At 45.6% G+C, this 20,053-nt stretch overlaps 1 long non-coding RNA gene across 1 annotated transcript; it reads right to left on the bottom strand.

Annotated features, from left to right (window-relative positions):
- Positions 1-15,283: 15,283 nt before the first annotated feature.
- On the bottom strand, positions 15,284-18,352 carry LOC121835656. Its single transcript, XR_006077706.1, has 4 exons — positions 18,233-18,352; positions 16,256-16,406; positions 16,060-16,160; positions 15,284-15,520 (listed from the first exon to the last, which is right to left on the bottom strand). It is a non-coding gene; the product is annotated as an uncharacterized LOC121835656 (long non-coding RNA).
- Between the last annotated feature and the right edge of the window lie 1,701 nt (positions 18,353-20,053).

Consider the following 20,053-nt stretch of genomic DNA (forward strand, 5'->3'; position numbering starts at 1 on the left):
TGAATGCCTACTTTAGGCCGGACCGGCGTAATGCAGGTATTCTGGACCATGTTCAACTAGGCACTCAAAATTCATGTTCAGAACAACAAAAACAGCGCCGACATTTCTTGCTTTGTCCTGTCATCCCAACAGACCTGATCGAAGCTTACTCTGGCCACAAAGTGGATACCTTCGACCGTGACAGCTGCAGGGGTGACGCCTCTCCCCCCACCAACCCACAAAAGCAGCAAACGCACCGAAACCCGGACAAGCACCCGTGCCGCTTCTGTCCTTACTCAAGCTCTTACGCAGCGGATGTCGCCGTCCACGAGAGGACACACACTGGAGAGAGGCCCTTCAGTTGCGGTGCCTGCAAGAAAACGTTCGTGCGGAAGTCTCACTTGACAGCTCACGGTAGAATTCACACCGGAGAGAAGCCGTTCAAGTGCAAGACGTGCAGCAGGGCGTTTAGTCGTAAATGCATCTTGGCAAATCACGATAAAATTCACACCGGAGAGAAGCCGTTCAAGTGCAACACGTGCAGCAGGGCGTTTACTTATAAACGCAGTTTGGCGGTTCATGAAAGGACTCACACAGGAGAGAAGCCGTTCAAGTGCGAGACCTGCAGTAGAGCATTTGCCGCTTGTAGCAGTTTACACACTCATCGGAAGAAACATCGCAAGTGATCGAAACAGCAACGTGCATCATAGTTGTGGAGGGGATTTAAACGAAATACTCGAGCACCGACGTGTGTTCATTTCGTTTGGCGATAGACCTGCAGGAGTTCTACTTTCGAGCAGTGCAGGTTTCGAATGGTTCGAGATTATTTCGGCCTATTATTTATCCTGTAAGCACAGATTAAATTGTGAATTTACCTTAGACGAAGCGACCATGGTTCTTTTTGTACACGACAAAATGATTACTTGAAGCCTAGTATTTTTTATTCATTTAGAGTCGTTAATCTCGTGCTGCACCTGGCGTCTCTGGGTTGTCTGTAGGGCCACTTGTGTTCCTTACCAGTCGGCCTACTCATGACCATAAATATACTAATTAATGAAATAACTAACGACTTGCAATAGCAGCAACCTTGGATATTGCAAAAGTTAAGAAACTACAAGAAAAACCGAGTAATGCGGAGGGGTCAACACAATTTTAAGATGTAAAAATAAAATTATATTCCAAACTATTTAAAACACCAAGCTGGAAACTAATGCTTTACTCATAGAACAGCAACGGAATATACATGACTCGAAGATTTAGAAATGCAGTGTTATTTCCTATCTCATTTCATAATATTCTTCTTCCTTTTTCATTTTGACCGGTGTCAGTTGCCGAATTCCCATGACATCCTTCAATGTGCTTGCTACATGAAATACTTGTATGTATGTTTTTCTTTTGCATGATATTCTTTTTTTTTTTGCACATTCACGAAGACGGTTCTGATCATTGAGGATATTTACACTTTTAGTGCTATTCATTTGGTGTTCATAAACATTTCGTTTCACCTTTCATGAAAACGGTTTTGATGATTTAGGATATTCGGATCATATATATTTGTTTTACTAAAGGCATAATTAACTCCATTGTGTATATTCATATATTTAAACACTGTATAGGCATAATTCATATAAATATGTCTTAATCTACGCTGACTGTACAGTGGTTGTCACTATTGCCTGTGCGCCAGAATCGCTGCAGGTGGAGTTCTATTCCAAAATGTATAAAATATTTCTTTTCACATAAAGAGGGTGTTTCCGGAAAAACGGGCAAACTCGTTACTGCAAAAACGACTCATCGCACAATAAAGAAGCCTGATGCCGTAGTGGTCTGTGTCAAAGTGAAATTGTTAGAGTTCAATATAATTGGATAATTAATGAATTCCGAGTTCTTAAAATATTAAATAATAGTTTTAAAGGAATGGTTTCCATTATAGTTTTGATCGGCATCATTGTGAACTACTTAATACACCCACGTTACAATGGTATGATGCATTTGAAACCAGTCAAAATTACTTACCCACATAGATTGAACGCTAAAAAATGTTTCTTTGATGGCAGGTGCAAAGGCCCAAAGCTGGCAAAGTAGTGCAAGCTACGAGCCCGTTGGACCACTCAAACGTCGATCTTTCGCCGCATGCCTACTCTGCCAGCCATGTCCACGCAGAGGGCGTGGCCAGGCGACGAAATGGAGGCGGCTGTCTGGTCCGGCAAACGTGTAGCTCGCACCGCTCTGTCAGCTTCAAGGGGCGGTGCAACGATATTGAGTACTGGGCTTTCTGGCACCTGTGGGGCCCAAGCACTGGTGTGCCCGTTAAAAAAAAAAAAAAAAAAATAAAGAAGCAAGGAAATAGCATTACTTTTAAGATTGACAAAAATTAACGGGTTAATGAGATTCGTTATCGTCCTAGAAACGTCACGATATACCGTTACGGTTACTTTCAAAAGGGAACAAACGTTACTTTTGCGTCAATTTGAATTGTATTATTACTTGACAGCGAAAGGCCGAGGATATGAACTTCGAGAACAGTTCAGCTTCTGCGGAGTATTTTCTTTGTGTGTTATTAGTTTGTAAGATTTGTTGCATATGTTTATTATTTTGAAAACTGGTTTTATAGACTGTGCTCTTTTATTTTCTCTTTCCTTCGCAAATAATTTAGTAATTTTTTGCACGACCATAAAGGCTAAGCATACACTTCAATTGAATAAAACACTGATTTGAACAAACAAGTCACCACGTGTCTACAAATCTCCCCCCCCCCCCCCCCCCCCAACCTGAACAGATACACTTTTGGGAGTATACCTATGGTTATTCCAAAAAAGGGGGTGTAACGTTTATTACATTTATACCCTTTTTTGTTGGGAACGTTACAAGAGGCTCTCAGATTTAACTGTTTTAAAAAGTCGGCGCATTAGTGCCCTCTGTTGGGCACGCGCAGAGTGGAGATTGCGAGCAGATTTCTCTGATTCTTTCATGAGTTTGCCCTGAAGGCCCATTAAACCCAGTTTTAAGCGCTCTTGAAACAGGGCTATTAAAGATGTGCCACGAAGCAGTCCGGACATGAAGGAGGATCCTGATAAGAGGGGAGCTCCTTCTTCCGCTTTTCGCTGGAGGTCATAGGAAATGACGTCACGTGGAAGCCACGTATATGATATGTGCCTGGGTTGCCGGACCAACCAACAAGCTCTGCCGTTACACCCCCCTTATCTTAGGGTAAGGCTGAAACAATAGCCCCGGCTGTTGGGAAAAAGCTTCGTCACACGTGAAATTCTGATGCGGACGCCGAATGTGCTGCAGCGTGTCTTTCTCCTGTGTTGAAGTCCTCGGGGGTAGGAGGGAGGTGCCGTCTGTTCCTTCGTAACGTTCTGCCGCTCTCGGAGATGACTCGATAGGATCTAGACGCCACCCGGTCTTGGACTTTTTTTGATTTTAACGATTTGTACGCCTTCCTCGGCCACGCTGTAAAAACAAAAGTGTAAATAAAAAAAACAGAACTTGTCTGGCAGCTATCCTGTCAGAAAATATCTGTAAAGCTCTGTTTTCTGTATCTATTTTTTTTTGTTTGTTATTTGACATTCGTTTTCTGTTTCTCACTAAAAGACTATTTATGAAAAATGACAAGTTCTATGAAAGCAGTTCCAGAAAACGCCCAGCGCATAAAACTTGTGTAAAATTACAAGTTTGTTTTAAACCAATCACAAAAAAATCCCAGCACAAAAAATGTATGTAAAATAACAAGTTCCGTTAAATCACGCAAAGAAAACTAAAGGGGAAGATAATTTCTGCAAGATTACAAGTTTTATGAAACCAATTATAGTGAAGAGTAGATATCCTCCGTTTTAGTTACGTAAATATACATTTTCTCTCGTTTCTTTCTTTTACAATTATTAGATACAATATTCGAAGATGAAACAAGGCATAGGCAAAATATGACCTCACTGCTGATCTACTGCCACGCGACATCTGTGCTACTGGGCATCAGAGATAGTGAAGTATTTATGTAGCAAAGGTAATTAGGTGCATTTTAATACATTTGCTACTATGTACACTTTACCGCATAGATGCGTGCATACTATAGAGGGAAAATGAAATACGAACAGAGGAGCGCGTTGCTCGCGGTACAGGCTGCGCCGCCTGGAAGTCAGCCTGCGAAGATTGGTAGGAGCTGACAAGATGACTTGCCAGTTTACTCGGTTAGCTATTTTCTTCAGTCCGCGAGAAAACTTACGAATTATAAGAAAAATTACAAAAAAAATGAAAGCCGTTTACAACTCCCTGTAACACCGAATTGGAGCGCAGCTCTTGAGGAGGAGGAGGGAAGGGTACCGAGGGTTACCTGTTCTCGGGGTGGGGGTCACGTGACCCCCCAGAAAAATTTTTCTGCTAGGTTTAACGGGAAAATTTTTCCGCTAGACAGCGGGGAATTTTTTCCGCTAAATCTAGCGGGGAAATTTTTCCGCTAGATTTAGCGGAGAATTTTTTCAGCTAGATTTAGCGGGAAATTTTTTCTGCTAGATTTAGCGGGGCATTTTTCCCGCTAGATTTAGCGGAGAAATTTTTTCGCTAGATTTAGTGGGAAAATTTTCCTGCTAGATTTAGCAGGGAATTTTTTCCGCTAGATTTAGCGGGGAAAGTTTTTCGCTAGGTTTAACGGGAAAATTTTTCCGCTAGACAGCGGGGAATTTTTTCCGCTAAATCTAGCGGGGAAATTTTTCCGCTAGATTTAGCAAGGAATTTTTTCCGCTAGATTTAGCGGGGCATTTTTCCCGCTAGATTTAGCGGAGAAATTTTTTCGCTAGATTTAGTGGGAAAATATTTCCGCTAGATTTAGCGGGGAATTTTTCCCGCTAAATCTAGCGGGGAAAGTTTTTCCGCTAGATGTAGCGGGGAAATTTTTCCGCTAGATTTAGCGGAGAAATTTTTCCGCTAGATTTAGCGGGGAAATTTTTCCGCTATTTTTCCCGCTAGATTTAGCGGGGAAATGTTTCCGCTACACTTAGCGGGGAATTTTTCCCGCTAGATTTAGCGGGGAAATTTTTCCGCTAGATTTAGAGGGGAATTTTTCCCACTAAATTTTTCCGCTAGATTTAGCGGAGAAATTTTTCCGCTAGATGTAGCGGGGAAATTTTTCTGCTAGATTTAGCGGGGAAATTTTTCCGCTAGATTTAGCGGGGAATTTTTCCCGCTAGATTTTTCCGCTAGATTTAGCGGGGAAATTTTTCCGCTAGATTTAGCGGGGAATTTTTCCCACTAGATTTTTCCGCTAGATTTAGCGGAGAAATTTTTCCGCTAGATTTAGCGGGGAGATTTTTCCGCTAGATTTAGCGGGGAATTTTTTCCCGCTAAATCTAGGGGGGAAAGGTTTTACGCTATAGCGGAGAAATTTTTCCCATAAATTTAGGGGGAAATTTTTCCCCTAGATTTAGCGGGGAAATTTACCCATAATGCACCGCGGGGTTACGCCGACGGCGACGTGACGGCGACGCCGACGCCGCTCAAGCCGGAAACGGGCCCCTAAGAGCTGCGCTCTAAAACAAAACAAAGAAACTTAACATTGTGCCATATATTCATAATTTTTTTTTCACGGACTGAAGAAAATAGCTAACCGAGTAAACTTGGAAGTCATCTTGTCAGCTCCTAACAAACTCCGCAGCTTGTGCAAAAAAAGTAAATACCCCCCAATTACAACTGTCGGCTGCAAACAGAAGCATAAGAACACCTTTGTCCCTTGTACACAGAAGGCGGTGTACTCCTTTCCCCTCTTTTGTGAAAAACTCTACATAGGTCAGACCGGAAAGTGTCTTAGCAATCGCCTTCGTGAGCTTAAGAACACATTCACTAACAAAAGCTCGGGACATTTAATCATTCACTGTCGAGACTGTGGCTGCTCAGTACTGCTGAGTAACTGCGCCGCGCTTGGCAAGCACCACAACCAGCTCACAAGAGAAATTATCGAGGCAGAGAATATCGCAAAACATAACGACAAATGTGTTAGTTCTCCGTCTTTTACCTTATCACAAAAAGAATTAGACTACCTAGCTTTATATTAATTTCAATTTAGGTAGCTTTATATATAGCTTCATATCGAAAGTAAAGAAAAAAGACCAGTTATATTCTCCCTGACCTTAGCCTGTAATACAAAAAGAAGAAAAGAAAAAAGTGTAAATATACCCGAGAGTTGTCAGTCAGCGCTGCGTGTCTCTTTCTTTTGTGTGTGTAGACTCGAGTGACTGCTTTGCGGGTGCGCTGTTCCTTCTGTACATAATTATATCATTATTGCGTTCTGCAACTGCTAGCTTTGCGCCTGCTTCACGAATGGTAACTCTGGCGCGCCCCGAGTTTCAAGTCGTTCTAAAAAGAGTTGATTTAGTGGTTCTTCATGACGCTCTCGTTTCTAATTGGAACCATATGTTTATTTTCACTAATTAAAAAGTTAATTAACGAATTTTAATTAATTAGCCGACTGTCGCAAAGATTAGCCACCCACATAATAGACAGTTTTAGTGGACCGTACGCTATAGACGCTTTGCACACGCGCCAGATTGAGCCGCCATAGCTGACCTTCTCCTGTTTTACCGAGATGCCGAGCCACCGAAGCGGGCGTTTACGAGCCTCCAAAGAGGTCTATGATGAGGAAAAGGACGCAGTAGCACCTAAAGTCGAAATAACCTGTTCTGCTGTGGTAATGATGACGTGAAGCGAACGGAATAAGAGTAAACAAAAACTGAAGGTCGCTTATGGCGGCGCCAATGCACAGCTGCTGCAAAGCGTCTATAGCTTTGCGTACGCAAGGAGATTGCGGGTCGTGAGTGCGCATGCGCAGAACGCAATAAAAGTGCTAGCGTATTGCGTACGCACGCAACGCTGGGTATTTTGCGTTGCTGGCTAGCGTGCCTTGCGGGACGCTCTTGAGAGATCTCGGACCCAATAAGAGCGCCAGTTTCAAGATGGCGGTTGCCTCGACTGGCGCAGCAATGGACCTTTTCCACATACCGACGGCACCAGGCGGTGGCTGCAGGAACTAAAAATCGAGGAAGTGACCTACCTGCGCTACCAATCGATAATGGGAGATGCGCAGCCAGTTTCTTCGCTCTCTGAGCAGCGGCGCCTGCCCAACACGACCTTAAAGAGGGGCATCCGTGGCGTCCACCCAAACGTCGTGTTTTCCTTTCCGTCGACGTTCTTTTTTTTTTTTGTGTAATAGAATTATATATATGCTGCAGTTACGTGTTCTACTCGCTGATATACAGCCTCCTTCCCAATTTCCTCCATTTTTCGTTCCGACTTCCGCCGCTTGGCATCGGGCGCTCGCGCGTGCCCAGTCTGTCTATGCTGGAAAAAGCGATGAAGAAACTTCATCGTGACGTCGCCGGTGGGAGGAGCCTAATCTCAATCGGCGGCGAACTCAACTGGCAGGGAACTTCATCGCGGCGCGTTGATGACGTCGACGGAGAGTGGCGATTGAGTTGAAACTTCATCGGGATTTGTCCCCAAAATATGTCCCTAGAGGGAAATGCGCAACGCCGCATCGAAGGGTCTTGTAAAGGCAACATTTTTAACTCCTGAAAATGTATAATGCGGTAAAATCTAAATATAATTACCGGTGTCAAGTCTAGGTTGCATGAATCATGTCTTTTTACGTAAGTGAAACAATTTAGATGATCGCAATGCGTGAGCTGCATCGCGATCGTGATGAATCGTCATGGCCGACGGTAGATATCGCACGTAAAGTGCTCGTGTGTCTGTACGAAGATTTGCCTCACTTTTGGAATTTTTGCTGTCAAGTCGGGCTTTTTCACGTCGCGATTACCACTCGGCAGTCTGGTGGGGGACGTGAACCAAGTGTCCTCGCTGAACTCGAGGCGTAGGACAGAATCTTGGCCCATATGAGAAAGGTTCCTCGCTAAGACACGGAAGAAGGCGCATGGTTTCGAGGGCGGACGCGCTTCGTCCGTCGCCACACGGCATCTCGGCTGCAGTGTCGGTAAGTAAGTGCATGGCATCTCAATGGGCGGTTTTAGCGTACCGTTGCCGTGCGCAGCGAAATTGCTACTGGGAGCTCGCGCTACTGGGAGCTCGACCACATAGAAACACTCGGACTTACCCAAGTATGCAGCGAGCCAACTTACGTCACCACCAATAACCAAGTTTCTTTCCTCGACCTCATGTTCGTCTCTAACCCCACACTCGTCTCAAATTGTTTCACAGAACCCAGCCTCACGGGCTCTGACCACAAAGCATTGACTGCGACCACATACCATCATTTGCCTAAATCCGGTCCTCATGCCAGACGCCTCCATAACTTTGCAAGATTGGACACCAACCACCTGAATTCGCTTATACACCTCGCCCCTTGGGGCATGGTGTTCCAAGACAACCATGAAGACCCATATGACATATGGCTCGACTTTATGCACGCCATCGAAGCTGAATGCGTCCCCTCCAGAAAAAGCCGAAACAAACCCCGAGCGCCCTGGATAACAAAGGAGATACTGCTCCAAGCCCGACGGAAGCGTCAGCTGTTCGCACAAGCAAAGCGAAACAGCTGTCCCTTTACACTTGAGGCAGCCCGCACCCTCCAGAGAAACCTGAAAAAACAGATAAGAAAGTCTCACCAAGATTATGCTTTGGACATGGCACAACGGGCTGTAAGGGATCCAAAGATATTTTGGGCCTATGTAAGGCGTAACAAACAGAACACGTCTGCTCTAAACATATGCCAGGACGGCAAGGCTCTGAGCGACTTGGAGACTGCGGAACTTGTTAGCAAGCACTTCGCCGCAGCATGGACACCACCCTGCAGCCTCTCATCACAACCAGAAACTTGCCCATCATCATCGCAGTCGGCCTCCTCGCCCCGCTTAGCCAGTATCCTTATCAACGAGGATGATGTCAAGGAGGCTCTCACCCGACTGAGTCCTTCACAGTCGCCCGGTCCTGACGGCATCCACCCTGCGCTCCTTAAAGCATCTGGTCAACAACTAGCCCCATTACTGGCCCGACTGTTCCAGCAGCTCTTGGACACTGGGTGCATCCCCGCCCCATGGAAGCAGGCTTATGTCACTCCCATCTACAAAGGGAATGGATCCCCAGCAGACAAGCCAGAATCCTACAGACCAATCTCAACAACATCAGTCGTCTGCCGTACCATGGAGCGAGTGTTAAACTCTGCCCTACACAGATACTTGAACGCCCACACTCTTCTGTCTCCAGCGCAGCATGGCTTCCGCCCTGGTCGAAGCTGTGAAACTGCCCTGCTCACTGCTGTTCACCAGATCAGTGACAGCCTGGACAACTCCACGCCATGCGAACTGGTACAGCTCGATTTTACCAAAGCGTTTGATAAAGTAGACCACCAGCTCCTGATAACCAAACTGGAAAGCACCGGTATCGAGGGTCCCCTCCTTCGCTGGCTATCTAACTTCATCCTGCAGAGACAACAAAGTGTGACATTCCACGGGTCAAGGTCCCAATCCCGAACCGTTCAATCTGGAATCCCCCAAGGCACAGTACTTGGTCCAACCCTCTTTTCAATCTTTATCAATGATATCGTCCAGGTTATAGACTCCGCCACCATCATGTACGCTGATGATCTCACCCTCCTTCAACCGATTCAATCCCAGGAAGACTATAAACAACTGCAACAAGATCTTGATCACATCCAAGCCTGGACGATCAGAAACAAATTACCCCTGAGTGCATCAAAATCTGCTACAATTCACTTCACCACAAAAAGGAAAGCACAGAATCCACCAGTAATTTTAACTGTTAATGGAACTCCATTGGAACAAAAGGAGAACATAACCCTGCTGGGTGTCACCCTTGACAGCAAATTGAGCTTTACTGCACACGTCCACTCCGTCGCCTCACGTGCACGGCGGATGCTGGGATTCGTGCAAACTATCAGTAAGGGTCTGGGGCCTGCTGTGCTGGCGCAGCTGTACACTGCACTGGTCCTGCCCCTATTAGAGTATTGCTCGCCTATCTGGTCGCCACAGGGAGCCTCAGCTCAGGCGACACTAGAGACCATCCAGCGGCGAGCAGCTTACGGCGTCTACTGCCGAACCTCTCCAAGTCCTCGCTTTTTGCCACGGGACATCTCGACAACCCAGCTCTTGAGAGCAGCCAAGTGGAGTACTCTGTCCCGCCGGCGAGATGTAGCCACCCTACGGTTGCTGGCTCAGGTGATTGGTCCTGGGATTTCGCAGGACGACTACCTTCGCTCTGTGCCCCGTCGCAACGAACAAACCGGCGCATAGACCCTCTCTTCGCTCGGACCCAACGGCACGACAACTCATGTCTCCTCCGGGCTGTGAGACTTTGGAGGTCCCTGCCTGACGCTATCACCAGCTTGCCCATCACAGACAGAGACGAGGTGACACAGTTCTGCAAGGCAGCAGCCAAACACCTCTAAACACCCACGATGTCTTGCATACCTCATCATACGTCACCCACCTCACTTTTCACCCTCTTCACCATCCCATCATCATCGTCCCACACTTCTCAAGCCAAGAAGCCTCGCATCGCCATCATCGTCTAGCTGGCCACATAGGCACATATGTGTACGGGCGGAAACGCCTTCTATGCGACCTGTACTTAAATGTACAAATAAATATCTATCTATCTATCTATCTTAGAAGCATGCTTTTCAGCGCGCTTAAAGCCTTACCAGCCGTACTGTGGCCACCGCTGAACACGGTAACGGTCTCCTAAAACTTGCTACTTGTAGTAAACAGACACTGTGTTGTTTTTGGTCTTATTGATTTTGCACGAGTGTGCTGCCTCGTGATGTTTCTTTGAAAGCTCGGATCGTAGCGCTCAAGCTGACGAGTTAATTTCTCTAGAGCTGTGCATGAGGCACTCCGATACCTGAATTCTAAAGTGTAGGCAATGGGCATTACATCAACGCGGAACCAGAAAGGCTGCAAATGTATTGTGCGTTAACTTGTGTTTGATTGGATGATGCAGGACTCATCTGCTGTGGCTAAAGGTGCTAGTGAGGACCCAGCACAGATGGCAGCTCCACCACCACCAAATGGTACGTATAAAAAACAGTCTGGATTCATCTCCATAATACGTGGTTTGCGCCTGTGTCAGGACATATATTATGCATGAGTGCCGTCGGTAGCCTCATGCTGGTGGCCATTGATGTTGTGGGGTTGCAGCTTTGCTACACTGTGATCATGGTGAACTGCGCTGGCTCCAGTGGCCCAAAGTGACAGCTTTTGTACCTATCTCAGCAATTGCACAAAAATGTGAACATGACCTGCACTGTGCATAACTATGTAGAAGATGCTGTCATTAACCTATTGTGCCTGGTCGGTAGCTCCCAAGGTGACTGTAGGTCCAACCGTGTTGATGTTTCTAGCAAGGTGACACCTCAGCAAGACCATGGTGCAGAGACAATCCACACATGGTTACTTGAGTTTTGTGTCGGACAAGACACAGATCCAATTAATGAGACTGTGTCAGTAAAAAGACGGTGCCTCCGGTCCTGTTTCCCAACAGCAACCTGCTTCCACCGAACATTCCCGGCAGCACCACATCTACCCACTGCCCTGAAATTGATAAGGGAATGACACTAAGGCAAAACTGGCTCACCAATTTCAAAACCGGTGTCTGCTATTTATATAAAAGGTCCACTTTTAAAAATATTTGCTGCAAAGGGCTGTGGAAGCAGGACGCACCTGGCTGGGCATTGCCTGTCGAACTCGGCAAAATCATCGGCGTGCAGTTTTGTATACTTCTCTTCATTTTTTGCACTCAGGTATTCACATCCTCCACCTTTGGCTAGATATCACAATCTGTCGCAGTTGAGAGTAAGTAGCAGATGGTTCTCGCCACCACACAGAGCAATATTTTCTGCGTACTGAACTGGACAAACTTTGTCATCATCACTTGACGGTTTAAACTTCTGCCTAGGCTTAGCCCAAGTGCCTGCACTAGCACATATTTCCCCGCACGTCTCCGAGCAAGCGCGCCCGTGGCCGAATGGCCACGGGCGCGCTTGCTTAAGGTTTAAAATCAAGTCAAGGTCTAAAATTGGCTGGCAAGCATTGTTTGGAGAACCGTCGAAAGAAAACCTGTGTCATATGGCACTAATGAATTATTCCAGGCCAAGTTTCTTCGTCCTTGCTTTATTGAGTTACACCCAGAGCAGCTTGCGCTCACAGTCTTTGTTGTTTGCTCAATGCAATGCGGAAGAGCTGGACTTCCACAGCACCAAAAACATTGACGGGAACAACAGTTAGCTTGTCATTGGGAATCAGTTATGACAGACAGTTATAGCATAAAGGAAAGTGAATGCAGGACTCTTCTGTTTTCGCTCCTTTTCATTTTCGGACCTTGTGTTGTGTTTTGAAGTGAGTGATTTCCAACTTTTCACTTTCCATTTTTCATGTGATGGACAGAGCAGGCCTGTCTGCTGCAAAGTGATTGGATCATGCTAGGTGCACATTGCTCAAGGCTGCTTGCTTCATAGGTTGCGTGTTGTACTGGAAGACCCACAGCATGAGCTTGCTGGTCCGAGCAGTTCCTTGGTTAGGAAGGTGCCCCCATAAACAAAATGTCTTTCAGGAGTCTTGCATTCTTGATATTTCGAGCACTACATAAGAGTTCTAAAAGAAGATAAAAGCAGTGGTATGCCATACACTACTGCTCACCACACCCCTGGGATTCTCTTGTTCTATGCAATTTCTGTAACATAGTCTTTAAAAATGCTTGTTTTTATAAACATTCACCCTTTTCGTGTACTTTGTTTGCAGGCTGTGGAGGGACAAGCAGCTGCAGATAGCCAGCAGTCATCTTCACTGACCACACTCGTGCTGCCCCTCAAGGGGGTGCAGAATTTCCATGCACAATAAAACATGCTCCCTAGGCACCATTTTGCGTCTTTCATGATTTCAGTATAGCATGGAAAAAAGGTTTGCAGCACTACCTTGGTCATACCCGACAAAATTGTCATACATCGAATACAAATTCTGGGTCAGAAAATCTCGGTGCAATTGTTTATGTGCCGGGACTCGTATCTCGACTTCAGATGTCGATGTATATTTCATATACAGGGAACCAGAAATTTCACAATTAACGGTAACACGGCGGTGCAAGTTCAATCGTCCAGATACCAGCAACCACAGTTAATTCTTTACCTTTTCTTCCTCTATGCTTGGAACAATATACTGTTAGAGCCAGAATGCTTATGCAGTCAATGGGAAACAAGATGCCACCCATGAGGAGGCCCTCCCCTGCTGGAAATGGGCGATGTGAAATGAGGCCAAAATTCACATTGAACCAATGTGCAACTGTAGGTCCAGACACATTGAGCAATATGCATTTATGAAACAAAAACCTATGAGCCCCAATTGGTAATCCTTTAGGGAATTCACATTGGGCTGAATTGGTAATCCTTTAGGGAATTCACATTGGGCTGATTGCATTTATGAAACAAAAACCAATGAGCAGCAATTGGCAAAAGGTACCCCAGTGCACATTGCATTGAGGGTATTTATGGGGCAAAAACCAATGAGCAGCAATTGGCAACAGGTGCTCCTGTGCACATTGGGTTGATGGTATTTATGGGGCAAAAACTAATGAGCGGCTATTGGCAACAGGCCCCCCTGTGCACATTGGATTGATGGTATTTATGGGGCGAAAACCAATAAGCGGCAATGGACGACAGGCACCCGTGTGCACATTGGGTTGATGGCGTTTAGGGGGCGAAAACCAATTAGCGGTAATTGACAACAGGTGCCCCGGTGCACATTGGTTTGATGGTACCCAGTCAACCAGCAACCGTCTATTAAACATCCGAGAGATGTGTTGTTCGGACATTGAACATATCCAGTGGATATCTGCTACGATTCATCCAACATTAAAAGTATCTACTGTGCAGTGCAAAATGGTTCCCCAGAAAACGTACCAGTAACGCAATCTGGTTGATGCAGCTGGACATTCAGGACCATTGTAGGATGTTCAGCCTGATCCTGTGGATGTACCATGTACATACCTCAGAAATATTACCTTTCCTGGTATAGGGACCAGCCCTATGCCAGGAGGGCAAGGAAGTGCCTAAGCAGCCTTCATTTTATGCTAGCATACAGCGTGTAAACTGTCCTACAGAAAAATTTAAACGGATAAGAGTCCAATTCTTTACAAAACAAGAGCTCAGAGGGCAGATTTGCTGTACGGCCCGTGCATGCTCTCAATGTTGCGGGCATCTTCCAGCTCCGATTCCCACAAACCCTGTCTCCGGATGAATATGACACTTCAATACTTCGCTCTCGGCAAAAGGGTTTATTCACTCACTCATTGCCTTGGGGGGTTTCGGGATCGGGGGACGGTCATCAGCGAGGCCGGGGGAGAGCCCGCTGCCACAGCAGCTTCTCCGAGTCCCAGCGGTGGTCGTCCACACCGCTTTATGGGGACGTCGTCGTCCAGGGTCGCTGTCCGGTCCGCTTGTCGAGTCCGCTACTCGACGTGGTGCCCGCACTCCCTGCGCCAGCGTCCAGCGCCGTCCGAGCTCGCCTCCATAACCGATCCCTTGTGAAGTCGGCAGCCCAAGCCCTCTTCCTTTGTCTCCGTTCCCCTCTTAAGACCTTCCCAAGTCCTTGTCCCGCTGACCGTCCAATCGGGAACCTTGCCGCGAGCCGACCCTCCGACGTCAGCGCTGGGTGAGGGGGCGCTTGCCCCGTTCCTCCCGGAGAGCTCGGACGTTCCGCGACAGGACGGCGACGGAAAACGGGAAGGTCACGGGGAACGAAGGAGCGCCCGACGGTACGGCGGCGGGGACCGGGAAGGTCACGGAGCGCGGGGGAGCCAGGGAGAGGGTCCCCACAATGTATACCCAAATGGCGCATTACAGATGTACAATGTAGCAATCAGGCCCGCAGCAGACATTCTTTATATTGAAGTTTTTTTTTCACCATCAAGCTCAGAAGCTTTACCACAGGATCAATGCAGACGACACTGACAAGGAAGGCGACACTACTAATGCTGACTCGTTTTAGTGAGGTGGACCTTGCCACATGCGAGAGAACTGAAATGCTGGACACAAACATTGTCATAAGCTATGACGAACGGCCCTGAGGAATTGACTACTGAAGTCTAAGGCTTCAGTAGTCATATGCTCTAGTGACGAGGACACCAGAATTCCATGAGAGTTGTAGCACCGACTGCATGGCAAAAGATGCCGCTGCAGTCTTGCAGCGTAACTTTGAACGTGAGTAGCGCACTAAATTCCTGCCCAGCCTGTCAGGCATGCACACCCGTTCTGTAGAAAAAGTTGCAGTGCCAAACAAATCGCCATTAACTCTTTATTGTTACTGTTAGACAGACGAGCAGTGCTTGATGCTTTTAAAATAAAGTATAATTTTTGAACAATACTGCATAGACAGCATGAGGTTTTCCAAATAAAGTATACTTACTGAAACAATGCAGGATACTTTGCTTAAAAAAAATGTCTGATAAACATAATAAAAAGCTCAGCGCATTCAAGGCCCACTTAAGGCAGTTCACATATCTCTCTCTCCTGTGGTGCAGAATGTTCCTGAAAAGCAAGGAAAAAATGTTACGTTAAAGATATGTGAGCAGCGGTTTACCATTCTTTGAAACAAAACTAATAAAACAGTGAAGTTCAAAGTGAAGTGACTCAAATATGCAAGAATTGGAACTGATGTAAATAAATCACAAGTATTTTATGCCTTGTTTTTAAAGCACACTCATGCTGGATGTGTGTACTGTATTGCCAACTTTTGTTTGTTAGATTTACATCAAATATCAGTGTTCTTAAAATTCGTTGTCTATGCATTCTTTTTAATCCATAATAAGGTACTATTATATAATGAAATTTTGCCTCTTAGAGAAACACTCCAAACAAAATTTTTTTTATTTAAAATTATTCAATACTGTTCACACCTGTAGTATTTGCTCTCAAATTAAACCAAAAAAGGTGTCACTGGCTTTAATATTTAAAGCATTCAAATACTCTTATATAGAAATTATGCTTTGAAGAAATTGCACACCATACTTACTGTTCTAGAAAAGTTTGATTTTTGTGCTAACATCAGCTTAATAAGACCAGCTTACCATTTGAGATGACTGATGTCAGGCAGGTACGTGGCGAAGTTAATCCGTGACCATGGTTTCTACCTTGAAGTCTTCACATTTATGGCAGCTCTGCACTGCATCTGATAAAAGAAAGCAACAGAAGTATGACACCAACAATTCCATAAATCTGGTTCCATGTGAAGCGATCTGCACTACTGTTCCAGAGATTACTTACTTATGATGCACTCAGCAAGGTGAAGGTTCCTGAATGTCAACTTTCTCTTACGTACTTCCCACAAAAATTTTCGCCCCAACTGGTCAGTCAGCAACCGCTTCTTGATCTGTCTCGTACAGAAAGCATAACCAGAACCGCAGACTTTGCTGAGCTGTCGAACATAAAAAACATCCACATAGCAACCGCTTAGTGCAATCATAACTATTGATTGGATGTTTCTGTTTATTTTTAGTCAACCTTGGCAGGTGTTTATCGGCATCCATTTCTTCATTAAATGTGCTGCAAAAATATTCCAAAAGCCGGGAATCATAATGATAAAAAAAACTGCACTGACTTTACTCAACAAGATTAACAATTTAATCAAACGTTTCGTCTCCCATGTGGGAAACATCGTCGGTGAAACCTTGAAGCAGGAATGAGCGAAAGAAACTTCAACAGTCCTATTTAAGCAAGTCCGCATACACATTGAGGAGGGGGCCGCAGCTGGAGTTACAAGCTGATGAGTCATTTCAGATGAACCATGATTCTACGAACCTGCTTGGACCCCACCTTTGTTCACGCGCCAGAGTGGACGCATTCTCGAAGTCGAAACTGTGTCCCGTATTCTAACAATGGTCTACGAGTTCAGTCTTCGCTCTTGTCGCATGCGTGGCCTTTGCCATGTCCCTTTTGTGACTTTCATTTAGCTTTAAACAGCATTGAATCATCAATCCAATTCACACATGAAGTTGAACAGAACGGTGCAAAGCCTTTTCTGTATGTTAATGTGTTCCGAAATAGTACCGGTCACTTATATACAACAGTGTACTGCAAAGCTGTGATACAGGCAACCTCTTAAGCTTTAACTCGCATCATTCTGTCGAACATAAAAGGGCTGTCGTAAAAAACCTACTACACCGGTCCGAACGCATTTCTTCTAATCCTCAATTGCGCACTTCTGAGAAATAAGTCAAATTTGGGGGATTTACGTGCTAAACCAACGACGGGCATCTGACACGCCCCAGCGGAGGACTGAGGATTAATTTAGACTACCTGGGGATCTTTTGACGTGCAACCGAAAGCTCGGTTATACGGCGCCTGCTCTGCAATAAGCCTCCGCCACATGGGGATCCGTAGGCCAGCGCTCTCGCCTTGGAGCCACCGAGGCGGCTTGCGCGCTTCTGAGGATGCTGTTATTGTTGACCTGCTGATGAAGCGGAATTATCCGAAACGTTTTATTGATAACACGCACAAACAGATGAGACAAAGAAGTCAGGATAATGGACAACTTAGGACAGGGCAAGCAACAATACCCTATTTGAGAGGTGCTTTTGAGTCCATTCGCAGGGCCCTCGCCCCTTTGAACATCCGCACAGCTTTCAAACCCCACCATAAACTATGTGACTTCATTTCTAAACCTAAAGATTACACCCCCTCAGAGTCCCAGTGCAGTGTTGTGTATAAAGTGAACTGTCTAGACTGTGACACATCCTACATTGGGGAGACAGGCTGGAAGCGCTGCACTCGCCCAAACAAACACAGCGAAGACAGAACTCGTAGACCATTGTTGGAATACGGGTCACAGTTTCGACTTTGAGAATGCGTCCACTCTGGCGTGTGAACAAAGGTGGGGTCCACGAAGGTTGGTGGAATCATGGTTCATCTGAAGTGACTCATCAGCTTGCAACTCCAACCGCGGCCCCCTCCCCCGATGTTTATGCGGAATTGCTTAAATAAGATTGTTGAAGTTTTTTCGCTCATTCCTGCTTGAAGGTTTCACTGATGATGTTCCCCGCATGGGAGACGAAACGCTTGATTAAATTGTTAATCTTGTTGAGTAAAGTCGGCGCAGTTTTTTTATCATTAAATTTGCTACTAATATTTATACCTGCTCTTATTGAGGCACTTCCGACATTTAAACTGAGAACTTTTGACGTCTTTATCTCAATATGGCGATTGGATTAAAGATTATACCACTGGGCACGGGCTTGGGCTTACCCGAAAGCCCAGGCCTGGGATGGGCACGGACTTTTGACTGTGGACCCGGGCTGGGCTCAGCACGTTGATTGGCTTGGTTCGGGCCAGCACGTTGATTGGCCTGGTTCAGGCTCGGGCCAGCTGTAATTGACCATGATGCTGACAGAGGCCATCGTAGAAATCGGCGTCTCGGTTATCTCAGCAACATCAACTCCAGAACCACTAGACAAATACCCATGAACGTAGGCCCACCTTAAGACAGTGGACGGCAGCGTCGTTAATCATGAGGTGAGCTTCAGGTTAATCCCAGAGGCGTGATGTTTTTGCTTGTGGTGATAAATAGCGGCAAACCAAAAATAAACGGACATTGAAGCGCTCTGTCAGGAATTAAAAATGGGGGACTCAAAAACATTAACGCTAAACAATCTCAACCTAATTGATCATGAGAAACACTTATCTCTCTCCAATAATAGCTGGAAAGCGCTAACATAGCGGCAATGATGTAGTGGGGAAGCTTACAGGCCTAGTAAACAATTATACACATACTGGGGAATGCCTGGCACATATTCAGGTATGAATACATGCTCAGATCTACAAAATATTTTAGGAGAAGATACAAACTGCAAATTAGTAGTCTTTTTTAGAAAACACATTGACGTATCTTAATCACAGTGCTAAAACCCATAAAAACACTTAATTACAATGATTTTAATAAAAAAAAAGTTCTGAATATGTACATGACACCAGCAGTCATAACTTTGATTTAGTTCATCGCAAGCTATATTTCTCTGGCAGCAAATGAAGACAAACCTTTTAACTGTGCAGTGAACCAGAATTAATACAATACGACGAAATCGACGCCGCGTAGCGGCAGCGCCGAGAAGCTCAGGAGAGGAGGTTGTCCCGACTCTGTCGTCTGCTATCGCTGCTTGGTTCTCGTAGGCAGCATAGAAACAAACATTGTTTCCAGTAATTATTTTAATGATTCCACCGGGTCCTTCCTATGCACTGAGTAGACAAACGTTTCTAGGGTCGAAAAATCGCTTTGCATTCAAATGTAACACCGATTTTACGCTGCAGTGCAGGAATTTGTGATGGTCCGCATGCTGAACAACGAAAACGACCTTCTTTCGTCCGAATTTTGCCTGAGCAGCGCGCCATCTATAGTTCGCTAGAGTCACGAATAACCTGGACTGGGATTGAAAACAGGGGTCCTATTTGTCAACGGCATGCCTCAAAATTAATTTTGTTGATGAAAAAAAAAAATTGTAGCAATATTTACGCGGCAAAACGCAATTTGAGTATGGCACAAAACCGAACCGGTGTAACTAGCAGGTATCCTTCTTACCTCATTACTGTCAGAGTTAACGATTTGAATGATTCGACGTGATCCCTCACCCTCCTCCTCTTCTTCATCTCCTCTCTCTCCCCCAACGAACTAACAAACAAACGAACACGCACGCACGCACGCACGCACGCAGGCACACACACACACAAACCTCTTCTCCAAATAGACACAAACTGCGCCACGCCTTGACAGATATAATTCATTCTAACGTTAAGCCTATCAGCACAGAAAAAATGTTAAAACACATAACCTTTATCTAGTTTCTGGGCATATGAAAACAAACAGACGGCACCCCTATCAATGAAATTCCTTGTACTTGTGGCGGCATAACTAAAGAAAATCTCAAATTTAAAATACATCTTATGAATTGCTTCGCAAGCGCGAAAATGAAATTACAATTACCTGTCTCATACAAGCTTCCTCCAGCCCTCCCGGGCAGTCACTCATCTCGTCGGAGGTACTAGCACCCGTTTACTGTCACTGGGTTTCCGCGT

The sequence above is a fragment of the Ixodes scapularis genome, unplaced genomic scaffold (genome assembly GCF_016920785.2).
Source record: "Ixodes scapularis isolate PalLabHiFi unplaced genomic scaffold, ASM1692078v2 PGA_scaffold18__7_contigs__length_3171195, whole genome shotgun sequence".
Classification (NCBI taxonomy): domain Eukaryota; kingdom Metazoa; phylum Arthropoda; class Arachnida; order Ixodida; family Ixodidae; genus Ixodes; species Ixodes scapularis.